General features: G+C 39.9%; 1 long non-coding RNA gene and 1 pseudogene across 6 annotated transcripts in view; both read left to right on the top strand.

Moving 5' to 3' along the window:
- Positions 1 to 270: 270 nt before the first annotated feature.
- The window catches only part of LOC107512837, a 36,450-nt gene continuing 21,525 nt past the window's right edge, over positions 271 to 15,195 (top strand). For 2 of the 6 annotated variants that reach the window (XR_004954099.1, XR_004954096.1), the window contains exon 1: positions 271 to 1,313. This is a non-coding gene — a long non-coding RNA (uncharacterized LOC107512837). The remainder of the gene's footprint in view (positions 1,314 to 15,195) is intronic. The other 4 variants (XR_004954100.1, XR_004954101.1, XR_004954097.1 and 1 more) reach the window with 3 other exon arrangements.
- Positions 9,208 to 9,326, top strand: LOC118611129 (annotated as a pseudogene).

The raw sequence follows: 15,195 nt of genomic DNA, 5'->3' as shown, positions 1-15,195 counted from the left end.
TTTCCTATTATTGTTCTTTTTTCATTTTATTTTTCTTTTTTAAAAACTGCCCCGGAAAGAACCTTCAGTTCAGTATTGAATAGAAGCAATGGTAATGGGCATCTTTATTCATCTCTGATTTTAAAAAGACTATCTATTGCTTCACTATTAAGTGTAGAATTTTTAATAGGTTTTTAGCAGATAAATGTTGGGAAAAGCAGCTTTATTTAATTCATGATTTAGGTATGTATTAATTCTATTATATTAATAAAAACATTTATTTTAGTCTTAGGTTTTTTTCCCACCTACTCACACTGATGTTAAAAAAAAAAAAAAAAAACTCTCACAGTTATTGAGTTTCTGTTCCTTTCCCTCCAGCCCTCTGTCTATTTCTGGTTTCCTACCTTCCTGGATTACCTGCTGACTAGAAAAAGTAGTGGTACATAACAGGAATGCTTACGGAGGCATCAAAGGTAGTAGCATCACACAAATAAAGAACAAATAGCAATATGATAGCCAAAGTAAGAAGTTAGGACAAAAATCACACCCTTTTACGTTGAATCAGGTGCATCCCATTACTAAGATATAGTAGTCACAGACCTTATGGATTTTTTTTTTAATTTAGCATTTATTTTATTTTATTGTTACTTAATCTTTTTTATTGTGGTAACATTGAGTAATAATTACATAATTTTCAGGCGTACAACACTGTAATTTGTTATCTGTATGCACTATAGGTACTCATCATCAAAAGCCTAGTTTCCATCTGTCAGCAGACATCTGACCCCCTTAACCCAGTCCCCCCACACTCCTCTTCCCTTCCGCTAACCAGCGATCTATTGTCTATATCTGTGAATTTAAACCTTTATGAATCAAATCATGTAACATCAAAGTATATAAACAAACCATGTTAAAAATGTAAGTTACCTTCTTCTATCTGAATCAAAGCACTGTTATCTATAAAATTAGGGCTATAACTGCAGTGCCCCTCAGGATTCTTGCCATGAATAAGCTCGATAATGCATGTGTAGTGAGTAAGAATCCTTCATGCACAACTCTTAATTTTCACAAACCCTTAATTTGAAGCTCAAATCCAATGTGAAAGAAACTTAATCTTATTGTCAGTCAATTCAAGACAACTGTAATCAGTCTTGTTTCTCCTCTCTTGCTTTTTCCCTGGGGCTGCGTCTAACAGCCCGGGAACTATAGAGTTTCAAGACATGACGGGGAGGCAGCTGGTTCCTGCGTTAAGTGAGAAAGTCTCGGGCCTCGCCTACTCTCCTGGGACCGAGGCTGTAGCTGCTGCTGCATGCCCATCGTTCTGACCACTCCAGGTATGTCAACCCCCCTTTTTTATCCAACGTTGGTTCTTTTCATGAAAGCACATAATAAAACAGCTGCTCCCTTGTGCCATTCTGGGGCCTGGGATCTGTCTCAGCCCCTCTCTGCCTTGATACCTACAGAGAGTCCTTTCTTTGACGAGTTCCTACCACATGGCTATATTGGGAACTGGGTGGACAGGCTGCCAGGTAGAGCTCTGTAGTGGGCAGTGGGCACAGATGCCCACCCCCCACCACCACACTCAGATGGGATTTCCTCTGTACTCGGACCCTGAAGTTATATCTCTAGAGTAATGGTTCTCCATCTGGTCTGCATATGACCATCTCCATAAGCTTGAAAATTACAAAAATCCAGGCTCCATCCCAAGCCAATCAAATGAGGACCTGTGGGTCTGGGAGCTCAGGCACTGTGTTCTTTAAAAGTCCCCAGAGTGATTCCACTAGGTAGCCAGGTTTGAGAACCATTTCTCTACAGTTGAGTAGGTGCTTTCTAGAATGATTTTGTCAAGTATTTATTGGCCTTCAGAAGTTTACAAGTGAACATCTTGCCACAGTCTCATTAGCATAAAGTGTATTATAATTTTTTATGCTTACTAATTTGATAGTTGAAAAATATGTTATTTTATTAATTAGGTTTAATGTTTTCCCCATGCTTTTTTTAATATTAGTATTTCCTTATAAATTGTTGGTTCATATCTTCATTACATTTTTATCCTGGATGTTAGTGTTTTATATTTTTGTGAGAGTTATGTGAGTCCAATATTAATGATTAGGTCTCCATTCATTATCATGAGTTCTATTTTCTAAAAGTAATGCTGTCCAATGGCATTTTCTGCGATAAGGAAATACATAGAAATATCTACATTGTCCTATATGGCCACTAGCTCCATGTGGTTACTGAGTGCTTAAAATGTGGCTAGTATGAGTGAGGAGCTGAATTTTTAATTAAGTTAAATATAAATAACCACATGTGACTTGTGGCTACCATATGAGACAATGCAAATCTAAAGGATTTATCATCATAGTTTGGGGGTTTTATTGGCCCAACAGTTATTTTAAGAGTTTTCTTTTATAAGTTCCACTTTTGGTGGATTATAATGAAGAAATAAAAATATGGTTTATATAATAAGTATATTTTATAAACTTTCTTAATGTTCTTTATCCCTTGGCACGTGCTCAATTTAAAAAAATTCATCAGTGGAACTGAAAGTTTATGGCATAAAATTTTACTGCATCTACTAATTCAGTTTTATTAATTGCATTATTTAAACTACCTAGATATATCTCCTTATCTTTATAAACTTGCTCTGTCATAGATGATATTGGTATTTTAGTATCTCACTACAGTTGTGTTTCTGTGTCTTGCATCTTACACATCAAATGGTTTTTTTGCTGTATATATTTTGATGTTAATAAGCTCATAAATGCTCAGGGCTATTATAACATAATTACGGATTTCCCTTTGTTTCAGTACAGAAAGGTCCTTTTTGCTTCATTGGATCCTTTTTCGCTTTGAACTCCCATTTGATAATATCAGTGGCACCTCTGCTTATTTTTCTTTGCCTGATATATTTTATTTCATCCTTTTAATCTTATTCTTTCTGTGCAATTTGATTTTGGTCTTTCTGTTGTAAGAAGTGTAGTTGGATATTCTTCCTGAACTCAGTCCAAGTCTCTGCCTCTTATTTCAATGGTGGAGCAAAACTATTTTATTTCCTTTTAATGCCGATGAGTTCAGTCCTGTTCCCGCCCTTTTGTCTTACATTTTGTGGTGGGTTTGAGACGGTTAGACACAGCTGTTTCACTTACTGGTGTATATCTTTTGCTATATATTTTGCTCTTTTCATTCGTAGTGATTTGGAAGGTATATTTCTCCCTACTCTGATGTATATCATGGAATTTAAAATGTTTCTATTTCTCCCCGCCTTTCCCATTCCCACAAGTTCTAAAATTAATTAGGAATTATAGACCGAGTTTGTAGAACTTCACCCCCCTATTTCTACCCAAAGGAACCTCAAGGGCTGTTTCGGCTTTATATTCAGTCGTTATGCTATTTCTCTCTGGGTTTTTCAGCATCGTCAGTGTTTACTACCAGTTCTTTTATAGGATCACTTACTCACTGTCAAATTCTTAATCTAAAAGCCTGGAAGGGACGTAAAGGAAGGAGAACCTTTCAGAAAATGGTTCTACAGTAATGGGGGAATCTGTTTGATGTCTCTATTCTGGGAGGAGAGATAAGAGGTGAGAAGTGACCGAACGTTTTAACATTTTTTTAAACGTGTATTTTGCTATTCCCAAGACATCTTTTCTTTCTGCTCTCCCCAGGGTTCTGTGCTCAGTGGCTATCCCAACACCTGGCATATGGGCTTAACTTTAGACTTTATTTCTAATGCCAGTTATTTTGCTTGTTATTGTTTTCTTTGCATTTTACAAGGTGGGGGGCTTCTTTCATGATTCATTGAATGGAAAGTTAGGATAAGTAGATGCTAATATGCTACTATATGAACCCAGGCATCTGCATTTCAATTTCTAGAAAACACTAGTTTTTAAAAGTACACACACAATATACCACTCTGTTCAAAAAAATTTGAGAACGCTTACAGTGATACATCTAATTCCATCAGAAGATAAACAAACAAACGTGAAAAAGTAATGATATTGGGGCACAGGGAAAAAAAAAGACCATGTTTAATCTGTAAAGTACAAGCCCTAATTGTTAGAGGTAGGTCACAAAACTAAGCTTCCGAGTAGTGACAGTAAAGAAGGAAAGGTGATGAGTTCCACAATTGCAAGATCCATGGCGACTTAGGATAAAGTCAAATAATGGCCCAGGAACAGCATAGATTTTCTTGATTAACGAGACTTCCGAGACATTTCTTTCCCAGTCCTCCCAAAGCGGGCGCTGTACGCATGTGTGGACTGCATTCTCGACACCTTATGGCAATAAATACAGTCTTGTGTTTGACAAGCCATTTCTTGAAATGTCCTTCAATGTAGATTATATAAAAATCATAATCCCTGCCCTGTCCTACCCCCCCCCCCCAAAAAAGGGAATTTTTTGAAAGATCCTGTCTAAATATATGTAGGGAGGCAATATAATATAATGATTAACCGTGTGAGACTGCTGTCAGAATTTGAGTTAAGATCCTGATTTGGCCGTTTGCTAGGAGTCTGACCTTAGGCAATTTACTCACTTCTCTGGGGCGAGGGTATGTAATGAATCAGACAGAACAATAGCAGGCAAGTCTCCAGCCTCAAGTCTCCAACCCCCTGTGGTGGGCCTTGGGAGAGCATTAATAACCAAGTGGTGGAAAATTAAAGGGGGAAAAAGGTATTCTATCAATTCTAAGAGTCACATTTTTTCATATTTTAATATCTTCAAAATCAGGGCACATTAAAAAATTGATGGCGTGCCATAGCCGAATTGGCAGTATCGTTTTTCTTCCTTGGTGGACTATCAACCGATGGTGTATATTTCAACGTATAACATCTCGGATTCAATAAAATATGGTAGTGGTGATTATTCTGAGAGACCGGCTTTTCCTCAGAGGCAGCCAGCATCTGTTTGGAGAGGTAAAAGGCCCCCCGCTGAAGTTTCAGCAACCTAAGAGGCCCACAGCCGTGGGAGAAGGTATCGGCAGAAAAATGACTCTGCCGCTGTAAAAAGAAGCCCTACTTGCGTTAGTCATCTTTTCCGGGTCCCTGGAAAGATGAGAGGAAAGCGCTGCTTATACCAAGAAACTCCTTTGTCAACAAGGCAGAAGAGTTAAACCACGAATAAATGGAAGAATACAGAATTAGAGGAAGATGGAGAGCAAGCAGACAGCCTGCCAGGGTCCCCTCTAGCGCTGCTGCTGCCTTACGATTATGTATTTTTTCACCAAGTCAGATGGGACTTTTGAGAAGTCATGGCTAGTAGGCCCTCCCTCTGACCTTTCCTTGTGTGTGGTAGCACACTGTTGGCAAGGCCGGCTGCAAATCCAACAGGAAGGGCATCAGAGACCACCGTTGCTGACCACATAGAAACCCATATTGCCTGGGAAGGGCAGACTGTGGATAGCTATACCATCCAGTTTGATTGAAGAGGCTACATCAAGCATCAAGAGAAGATCACACCCTTTCCCCACCCCAGGAATCATCCACATAAAGTGCTTATCAAATGATAAATGTTCAGGAAACATAGTTATTTTTATTTTCTATAAGTGTTTTTGGCAAAGACAGGTCTGGAAGGATATGAAGGATCTATTAGGAAAAACCGAAACACTACTACTGTGTTTTTCTATGTCTGGGAATGCCAGGGTGGAGTAGACCTGGACATTCCCTTGTGGGTTCAGTGATCACGCATTCCAGTTTGCTCAGGGCTGTCCCAGTCTATGCTTGTTGTCTCAGTAAAATTCTTAACAGGACTACCTTCACTTGCAAGAGCATTCTAGAGTAGATAATAATTTACATGCTCACTCTATTGTATTCATACAATGTGAGAAATCAAGTAATTTAAAAATAGAAAGATAAAAAACGGAATTAGTCAGATACTTAAAAGCTTAAGAACAAGAATTTCAAAGCCAAGAAATCAACTTTTATAATCAAATCAAAACTCAAAAGGAAAAAAGTAAATAGGAGATGCGTCGTGTAAGAAGTGTCCATATTGAACTTGTGAAATGGAAAACATTGGAGATGTTAAAAGAACACCTTTAAACTCTCAAAAGAAGTATTTTTGAAGAAGTATTTTTAAGAAACGTAATAATCTTAAAAAGACGAAACAGAAAATCTAAAGATTAAATAGACAAATTGTAAAATAGGATAAGAATATAAATAGAAAACAAAACGGAAATAGAGCAAGAAAAACTCACTAAAATGATATATGCCTCTACATATAATGTACACATATATGTTTATAATATATTTATATATACATAATATTTATCTTCTTAGTAAGACAAGTAAACCGAAAACTAAAAGAAATGGCAAAAAAATGAAAACCAGGTCATGGCTGGAAGCTAGTAAATAGCAGCAACTCCTAGAATTCTGTGCCCGGATGGTTTTCTCACAGTGCAGGGGCCGAAGCGTCGTCCCTTGGAGGAGAAGAGGTGTAAGGGTACCCAGAGAATTGCCTCACCCTCTTCTCTCAAACCACATCAAACCCCTTAGAGGCTTCTTATGACACTGTCGGCGAGATGCTACATATTTGAATATGTGCTACTTAGGTCTCCAAATGCCAAAGTATTTGTATGTTATTGCTTCCGTACGTACTTGGAAAGTGGTCATGTGAAAAAAACTCTTCCCTAAACTACCTGATTAATGAAAACCCCCCCAATCTCAATCTCGTGGCAGCAAAGGATGTTGTTTACAAAGATGATGAAATCAACACCTGAAGATGTAACAATCAGCCTACCACCAGACAGGCTCTATGGTATCACTGTTTCAAAAAAGCATAGGCAACGAGTTTTTCTGAACAAGTGCCATGAAAAGCGAGAGCAATTTGATCCACTAATTAGAATGCCTCCCTCAAATCAAAATGGCTCAGCTAAGGTCAGGTACTACTTGCTCGTATTTAAAAAGGAGAAGGTCTGCAGTTTTATATTTTCTCTTATTTATTAACATGTGAAAAGCTCCAAGTTTTTAATTAACCCAGGCAGTTGTTCACACAAGAGATGAGTTTAGCAATTTGATGAGGTGAATTCCACAGCATATTAAATCAGAATCCGGGACACTCAAGCCCCAAATCTAATTTTCACCATAGTTTATAAGGTTCTCTTGAAAATTGTGTTATCCTAATGCATGCCTCTAATTCTGTAACTCCTATAAGAAATAGTACTTTCCACCTATTTTAAAGTCAAAAATATTCTTAATTGCCACTATGGAATATTTAAATTTTATATTTACTGGATCATCGAGCTTAGGAATAGAGGTACAATCTGTTTTTCCTGAAATTGTGATTTGTGAAATTACACCAAAATTCCCTATCTAATTAGTAATTCTCCAAATAAAGATTTTGCTTGGGCCACTACATTTACCTAAATAGTAATAACTCCACTTGCTTGTTCCTGGGATAGGTCTTTAAAAGCCCAATTAATATATGATTCAGAAAGCGAGACGAAAGGAGAAAAAAATGAAAACAAGAAAGGCAAGGTGACTTTAAGTTGAAGGATGTTGGCTGGTTCCAGTGCACCAGCATTTATAAGGCGACCTTCGCATGTGAAATTAACCTACAGCGAGAGCACATACATTTACTGCGACTCTGACCCAGGCCCTCTTCCCCCAGATAACCACATGGCTCCCTCCCTCCCCAGTAACAGGCCTTTGCTCACACATCACTCACTCTCTCAGGTCTTCTGTAATCATCCTATTTAAAATCCGTCTAGAGCCCCCATCCCACTCCACCCAATACTCACCCCTTTTCCCTGCTTCATCTGTCTCCAGAGCACAGTTCACCATCTAGCACTAATTTTACTGATCTTGCTTACTGTGTACTTCCCTCTATTAAAATGGAAGCCCTGGGAGGGCAGAGATAAACATAGTTCTGAATTTTCAGTTTGCCATTACCTGGTGTTTTTTTTAATAGCACATTATTTTTTTGATGTTGATAGTTTTTGAGCTTTATGAAAATGATATCCACTCTGTCGTCTTCTAAGATTTACTTTTACATTCAATGGTATAGTGTTTGAGGTTCATCTTTGCTGACGGGTGAAGCTACAGTTCATTCCTTTTGCATTTTTCCATTTTCTTGTCAATGGCAGTTTTGGTCTTTTCCTTGTTATTTTATTTTACTTTTTTATTTTGTAGAGCAAGCAGTACTGTTACGAATAGTCTCGGGTATGTCTGTGGAGCACACGTATAAGAGTTTCTCTAACATAGCGAGGGGTGGAATTTCTGGTCACAAGAAAGACTGATTTTCAGTTGTAAAAGATAATGCCAAATTATTTACCAAGTTGGTGTTCTACCAATTTACACTCAAGAGAAGTGTGTAAAAAGTTCCTGTTGACATAATCCTTGTCCACACTTGCTATATTCTGACTTTTCATGTCAGCCTAGCTGATGAATGTAACATGATCACTGCTTTTTTAAGGCGTATTTCCTAAATTATTAATGAGATTGGGCATTCTTCATGTCTCATAGCCATTGAGTAGTTTTTTTTTTATTTATTATTATGTGAAATACCGCTCACGTCTCTTTTGACCGTTGTTCTATTCAGTTGTTTATCTCTTCCATATTGATTTGATGCGTTCTTTATAAAAGCTGGATATTAATCCTTTATCAGTATATTAAAATATGTTCTAGTTTGTAGTTTAATTTTTCTCCTTTCCTCTTCCCTTCCTTCCTCCCTTTCTTGTTACACTTTCGGCTAGAACAGGAATTGGAAGGGGACCCACGCATGTCAGTTCAACTCATCACATTAGTATAGAGAAATTCCCAATAGACTCTTCCTCATGAATTTCCCATTCCTAGCATTTTTTGGCATCTTTTCCTACATAACTTTTTGGAGGAAAAAAAAAATGGGCAACTCCTTTGACATTTGAATTATTAATTTTGTTTTTAAATTATGGAAATAGGTTATTTTTTTATTCTTCCCTCTGTGTACCATTTGTAGTTATACCAATTTCTAATATTCTTCCATAATTTTAACTAACTGAACATATAATTTATGGGTAATTGCATAATTTATGGGTAATTGGACAGCTGCTGTAATGCTTTGCGAATTTTAATACCATTTGTTAGAATTATTTGCATAAATGGTATTCTGAGAGTCAATTTTCCTTTTATTCTTATTTTTTCTTTCCCAAAGCTCTTAATTCTGCATAAATTTAACATTAAATCTACAGATTCCTGATTATAGGCTAGATCTAGATTCTTTTTCAGTCAATTACAAGTTCTATAAAGACAGAGGCCCATCTATGGCCATGCCGCCCTGAATGTGCCTAATCCCGTCGGGTCTCGGAAGCTAAGCAGGGTCGGGCCTGGTTAGTACTTGGATGGGAGACCACCTAGGAAGACCAGGTGCTGTAGGCTTAAAAAAATAAAAAATAAGGGATTGTAAGCTAACGAGGTCTTTACAATCTGTGAGGTCAACCAAGGGTTGCCTCGCCTAAAAAGATAAAAAATAAGAATAAAAATAAAAAAAAGTAGAGGCCCTGTTGGTTTTGCTTGCCAGTGAATTCCTAGCACCATAGCACCACACCTGAAACTTAGCAGTTTCCCTAATGAATTTTTAAAAATTGTTTCCTAATGAATTATGTGAAGTATAGTTTTCAAAAATTAATCATATGTCTTTAAGAATCTAAAACTGTTCACAGCCTATGGGCCAATAAATCTACTTCTCAGGACGCATTCTAAGAAAGAAAACTGATCAGTGCAGACAGATTGATATACAAGGATGTTCACGTATCACTACTTATAATAAAGTAAGTTTGGAAACATTAAATGCTAAATGTTCAACAGTAGTGAATTTGTATGAACAATTATGGAACATCCACATAATTGAATGTCACAAAGTCATTAAAAGTCATCTATCTATCTATCGTGATCCTAATTTTGGTATATGGTTTGTAGGCATAGAAAAGACTAGAATTTTTCTGTATTTTTCAGTAGTCGTCTTTGGGTGGTGGCAATCACCAATGGATATGATTATCACATTAGACTATAAGTGCTTTGAAAATAGTACTAAGTCTTTTCAGCTTGATATTTGTATAGTTTAGCACAGGGCTTGCGAATTATGATACTCAACGAATAATTAGAATGCACTTAAAAAGTAAAAACACTGAACTTTTATAGCCTGTTTTCAATAACTCGTCATTATCATCATATATTCTTGCTTGCCGAACAGGTGGTTGGCTCCCCGTGCCAGCCACGTCCACCAGGGGCATTCTGGGCCCTGGAGATGGCAGAGAAACATAATATACTTCTCACCAGAACCTTTGAATGCCTGCAGATTGTCATGATGAAGTGTGTTTGTGGAATCTATGCCTTAGATGTGTGTGAAGTGAATGCAACGTGCAGTATATACAACAGTGTGTACGTCTTTGTTTGATTTGGAATAGATATATTTTTGTTCGCTCTCTGCGAGAGATTGTCAAGCACAAGGCACTAAGCATTGCTGAGCTCCAAGTGTCTTCCACTTCCATAAATTATCCTTGGTAGTTACCTTTTGGCTTATAAGGATGATTCACCATTTTGTTGAATCTGTGAGTTTATTTTTTATCTGTATGTTTGTTCATTTGTTGCCTTTTGTTTTATATCCCACATATGAATGAAGTCATACAGTTCCTGTCCTTTTCTGTGTGACTTATTTCAGTTAGAATAATGCTCTCAGGATCCATCCATGTTGCAAACGGCAACGTTTTTATGCCTGAGTAGTATTCCATCGTATATATGTAGCACATCTTTATCAAGTCATCTGTCAGCTTAGGTTATTTCCATGTCTTGGCTGCTGTGAATAATGCTGCAGTGAGTGTTGGAGTGCTTATACCTTTATGAATAAGTGTTTTCAAAATTTGGGGGTAGGTACCCAGAAGAGGGATTGCTGGGTCATATGGTAAATCTCTTCTTAATTTTTTGAGGAACTTCCATACTGTTTTCCATGGTGAATGCATCTCTTTACATTCCCACCAGCTGTGTGTGAAGGTTCCCTTTTCTTCACATCCTCTCCAACACTTGTTATTTCTCGTCGTATTGATGATAGCCATTTTAACAGGTGTGAGGTCGTATCTCATTGTGGTCGTGATTTGCATTTCCATCATGACTAGCGATACTGAGCATCTTTTCATGTATCTGTTGGCTATCTCTATGTATTCCTTGGAAAAGTGTCCAGTCAGGTCCTCTCTCCATTTTTTTAATCAGATTTTTGTTGTTGTTGTTTTGAGTTATATGAGTTCTTTATATATTTTGGATATTAGCTCAGTTAGCAGAGGGGACGAGGGCTGGGGGTGGGGGAGAATGTAAAGGGCTCAAATATGTGGTGATAAAAGGAGACTAGGCTTTGGGAGGTAAGCACACAAGAGTACACAGACGTCATATTAGAGTTGTACATCTCAAGTTTATAAAATGTCATTAATGTTACCCCAATAAATTTAATAAAAAATTTTTAAAAAGAGAACAATCCTATCTGGAGGTAAAAAATATTTTTTTTTTAAAAAAAAAAAAAAGGGTAATGAGGGAATTTGAGGCACATGTTTTTATTAAGAAATATTCTGATCTCGTCCTATTACCCACTGACTGACAAGATCTGACCGATCTTGTATGTATAGTGTGCGACTCCAGTGGGGCCTGATCGTCATGTCTTCCGGGGCCATTCAGTTTATAGGGTCACAAGTCCTCCTGCACAAGGGCCCCCAAGGTGCCCTGGCAGAAGAAGCCATGACGAGGACTTTGGGAAAGCAGGAAATGTGTCTGGCTCCCTCAGAGATAGGGTCTGAAAGAAGCGCGCCAGCTCTCAGACACGACCTCCTAAGACTGGCTGAAATTCCTGTGGCTGCGCAAGAGAGAGACAACTCCTCCACGGGGTCCCGGGTTGAGGAATGGGCGAGGATGCAGTAGCAGAGGCCAGGGCTCCTCGTGGGCCACGTTGGGCACCAGCTGCACCGTCCGCCTGAAGGAGGTGGTGGGGGTGTGAGTCCACTGGGAAGCCAGGAGAACACCAGGTTGGCAGAAGGCCCTAAACCAAGCCCTCGTTCCTTCCTCCACCCCAAAGCACGGAAACAAGATCTGTAGTTGCACACAGTGTTTCACTGAGCAGTGATCTGCCTCTGCCTTCCCATTTTTCTTCATTAAAAGCCTTTACTTGGCTTTAATTCCCTGTCTCCAGGCGCTCTGTGCTCTGGACCCAGGAATAAGCCAGGTGTTTGGACCAAGGGAAATGATAAGAGTAACAGACCCAAGAGGAAGCCAAGACAGCGTTTCCAGGGCCGGCACTGGAGCGGCAGGGTCACCAATAACCAAGAACGGACAGAAATTCTGAACCACTAGTGTGTTTTGTAAACATCACACAAGCCTCCTGGATCCCTGTCTGACCCCAGGGGGTGTGGGAGTGCTGGCAAAGACAGAACCTGAGCGCCCCATCAGCCTGGAAGATGGGGGCTGGGAATCAGTTCTTTAAATCAGCGGTCCCCAACCTTTTTCACACCAGGGACAGGTGCTCCTATGAGAATCTAATGCCCGATGACCTGAGGTGGAGCTGAGGCCGTGATGCTGGCGCTGGGGAGCGGCTGCAAATGCAGATGAAGCTTCGCTCACTGGCTCGCCACTCAGCTCCGGCTGGGCATCCCTGTACTTAACAGGCCACAGACCTGGTACCCGTTCGCGGCCCGGGTGTTGGGGACCCCTGCTTTAAGTCAAATTTTTCCTTCAGTTATATGTGACATTCCTTTCACAATCCAGTGTGATTCATACCCATTACACTCACACTTTCTAGGGCTGGTGGGGAGTGTAGTATTTGAGCGCTGATAACAAAGTCGTGCTTCCCCAAGATGTTGGGGGGGAAAACTCAGATCACATCAGTGAATATTTGAACCCCATAGAGCAAGAAACCTTTTGTCTGCCACCACATGACAGCAGAACGCTAATCTTAGCGTTGGTGAAATACCTTCTGTCTCGGTCCTCCGCCTCGGTTTTCTATTGCCCTTAAATGCAGTCTTGATTATATATTCCAGCAAGCATGCCCCTCTTCACATAACGAACCACCTCTGCAGTGGTTAATGGATGAGGAAGCAGCTCTTTAAGGAGTCAGTCCTGACTCATCCCATGTCTCCTGCAGGATGACACGTGCTTCTGTGCCAAAGGTAGACTGGACAGGATGGGGAATTTACACACGGCCTTTATGGGGTCATTCGCTAGCAGACGTGCGTGCATGTTATTGTAAACCACTGCGTACCATGTGATCACAGGATTAAGAAAGGAGTGCATTGCTAATCAGGTCGGCCCGGACTGTTTTCTTCCTTGATAAATTTGCGCTGTTACGCTTTGGGTGAAGAAAGATTGTAATTGGCTGTTGACACTGAAGGAAGGAGATGTAGGGGGTTTTGTTTGTTTGTTTGTTTGTTTGTTTGTTTGTTATTTAAAAAGAGCATTAATTAGCTTGGCGAGGGAGGTGACACAATTCAAATCTGCGGTTCTCACAGCTGCAAGACAGAAGTGAACTGTCAAAGAGTGTGTTCACCTCTTTCTTCTCCACCTGTTTTTCTCCTTTCGATGACACCTTTTCCAAGATTTAACACATTTAAGATTGGCCCACCAAAGAAAGAGAGTGGGGGACAGGGGCAGACTGGGGAGCTTTCAGAAGAAAAGGGAAAAAAAATGTAGCTTTCGGGGTTTACACCAGAAACCCTGCAAATGTGCGTTTTTATCTGCGTGTGTCTAAGCAGTGTCTGAGGAAGGTGGCAGAGACAGTAAGCTGGGCCAACTCTTTGTTTCTCAAGTTGATCTGAACCAGTAACAGATAAGTAAGAACTGGATGCTTATGTGGCAGCCAGAAAAAAAAAAAAAAAAGGATCTAGGTAAAATGTCACTGAACTAGAGGTGGAAGTGGTGATTTAAGAGAAAAGGGCGATAGCTTGTTTCTGTGTGAGGAATTGTCCCATCGTATTAGGCAGAAGCATGCTGCTTTACTCCGTAAACAAGGTGTCCCAGGACTCTGCTGAGGAATTAGAGTTTCGTTCTGTTATGATTTGCAAATCGGGGAACGTAGCCTTCAGCATGAATTGAAAACATGCTCTGACGTGGCAAAACTAAGGCAAGGGTTTTAAAAGCAAGAGTTGCAAGCAGCTGACGGCCAGAGGGGTGGGCGCCAGGAAAACACGTCATTCGTCTTAGGTCCTTTGTCTTCCGATTGGTGCGGGCAACTGGACTTTCAGGGGTCTGCTGACTCCTGGTCAGCAGGCACCGTCGCTGGACACGGCCAACAGTTAAAGTCATAAGACGTTGTCAGCAGGGAACAGGGTGTCACGAGGCAGGGGGCCAAGGCCTCCGTTTCCTTCGCCGTCTGCAAGATAAACTAGTGAAACAAATGTGGTGAGACAGGGAATATAGTTCGTCAGGGAGACAGAGTTTAAACTCCAAAACAGCCTCATCGCTAGAGCAGGATCAGAGACCAAACTGCAGAAGGGTCTGGACATCTGGTCACAGAATTATATTCGAATCCTCAACTCGTTTGTTCGGAGGTTAAGTATTGTTGAATGCTCCAAATCGTTTGGGAGTTCTGGAGTCTACATTCCCCAGAATCTTCACCAGCGGTGTTCTGGGATAGATTCCTCTAATGACAGGCGCCCACGTGACGTGGAAGGCAGAAGTGAAGCAGAAGCCACACAGTCGCTTCTCTGGTGACAGTGGGCAGGCACATTGCCCGTTGCAGGTGTGTCGCTTGACAGCAGCTTTCACTTCCTTTCCTCGATGACCTCACGTGGCTGAACCAGCCCCAATCTGCCTACCTCTTGTGAAAAATAAACCGTTAGGTTAAGTTACTATGGTTTGAGTTTCTATCACATGCAGGTAAACCTATCCTGATAAAATCTGTATCAAAGGAATGACAGTTACATTTTCATATTCCAACATCACATATGCAAACATCTGCAGAGACAAATGTTTTCTAGAACTAAAGTTTCAGCAATGCCGTAACATGGATTCCTGCTTGAGAGGGGGCTCTCGGGCAATCCAGTGAATGACGGGTAATGCATTAAACTCCATTTGTGCCAAAGAAAACTGCATCATTGAAAAGGACAACTCTTGGCATGATCTTTGTATAAGGGTTGTGGGTTCCTTATCAAAGTATAATTCAAGAACGGTATTTATTCAGATGGAGATGACATAATTTAAATGCTTTCTGAGACAGAATGTGGAGAAACTAAAAGAACAGTTAACGCGTGCATTAACCATTCTGCAAATTACAATG

Source organism: Rousettus aegyptiacus, unplaced genomic scaffold (assembly GCF_014176215.1).
Source record: "Rousettus aegyptiacus isolate mRouAeg1 unplaced genomic scaffold, mRouAeg1.p scaffold_m13_p_13, whole genome shotgun sequence".
NCBI lineage: Eukaryota > Metazoa > Chordata > Mammalia > Chiroptera > Pteropodidae > Rousettus > Rousettus aegyptiacus.
The sequence above is the reverse complement of the archived record's forward strand: the minus strand, read 5'-3'. Positions and strand labels throughout refer to the sequence as shown.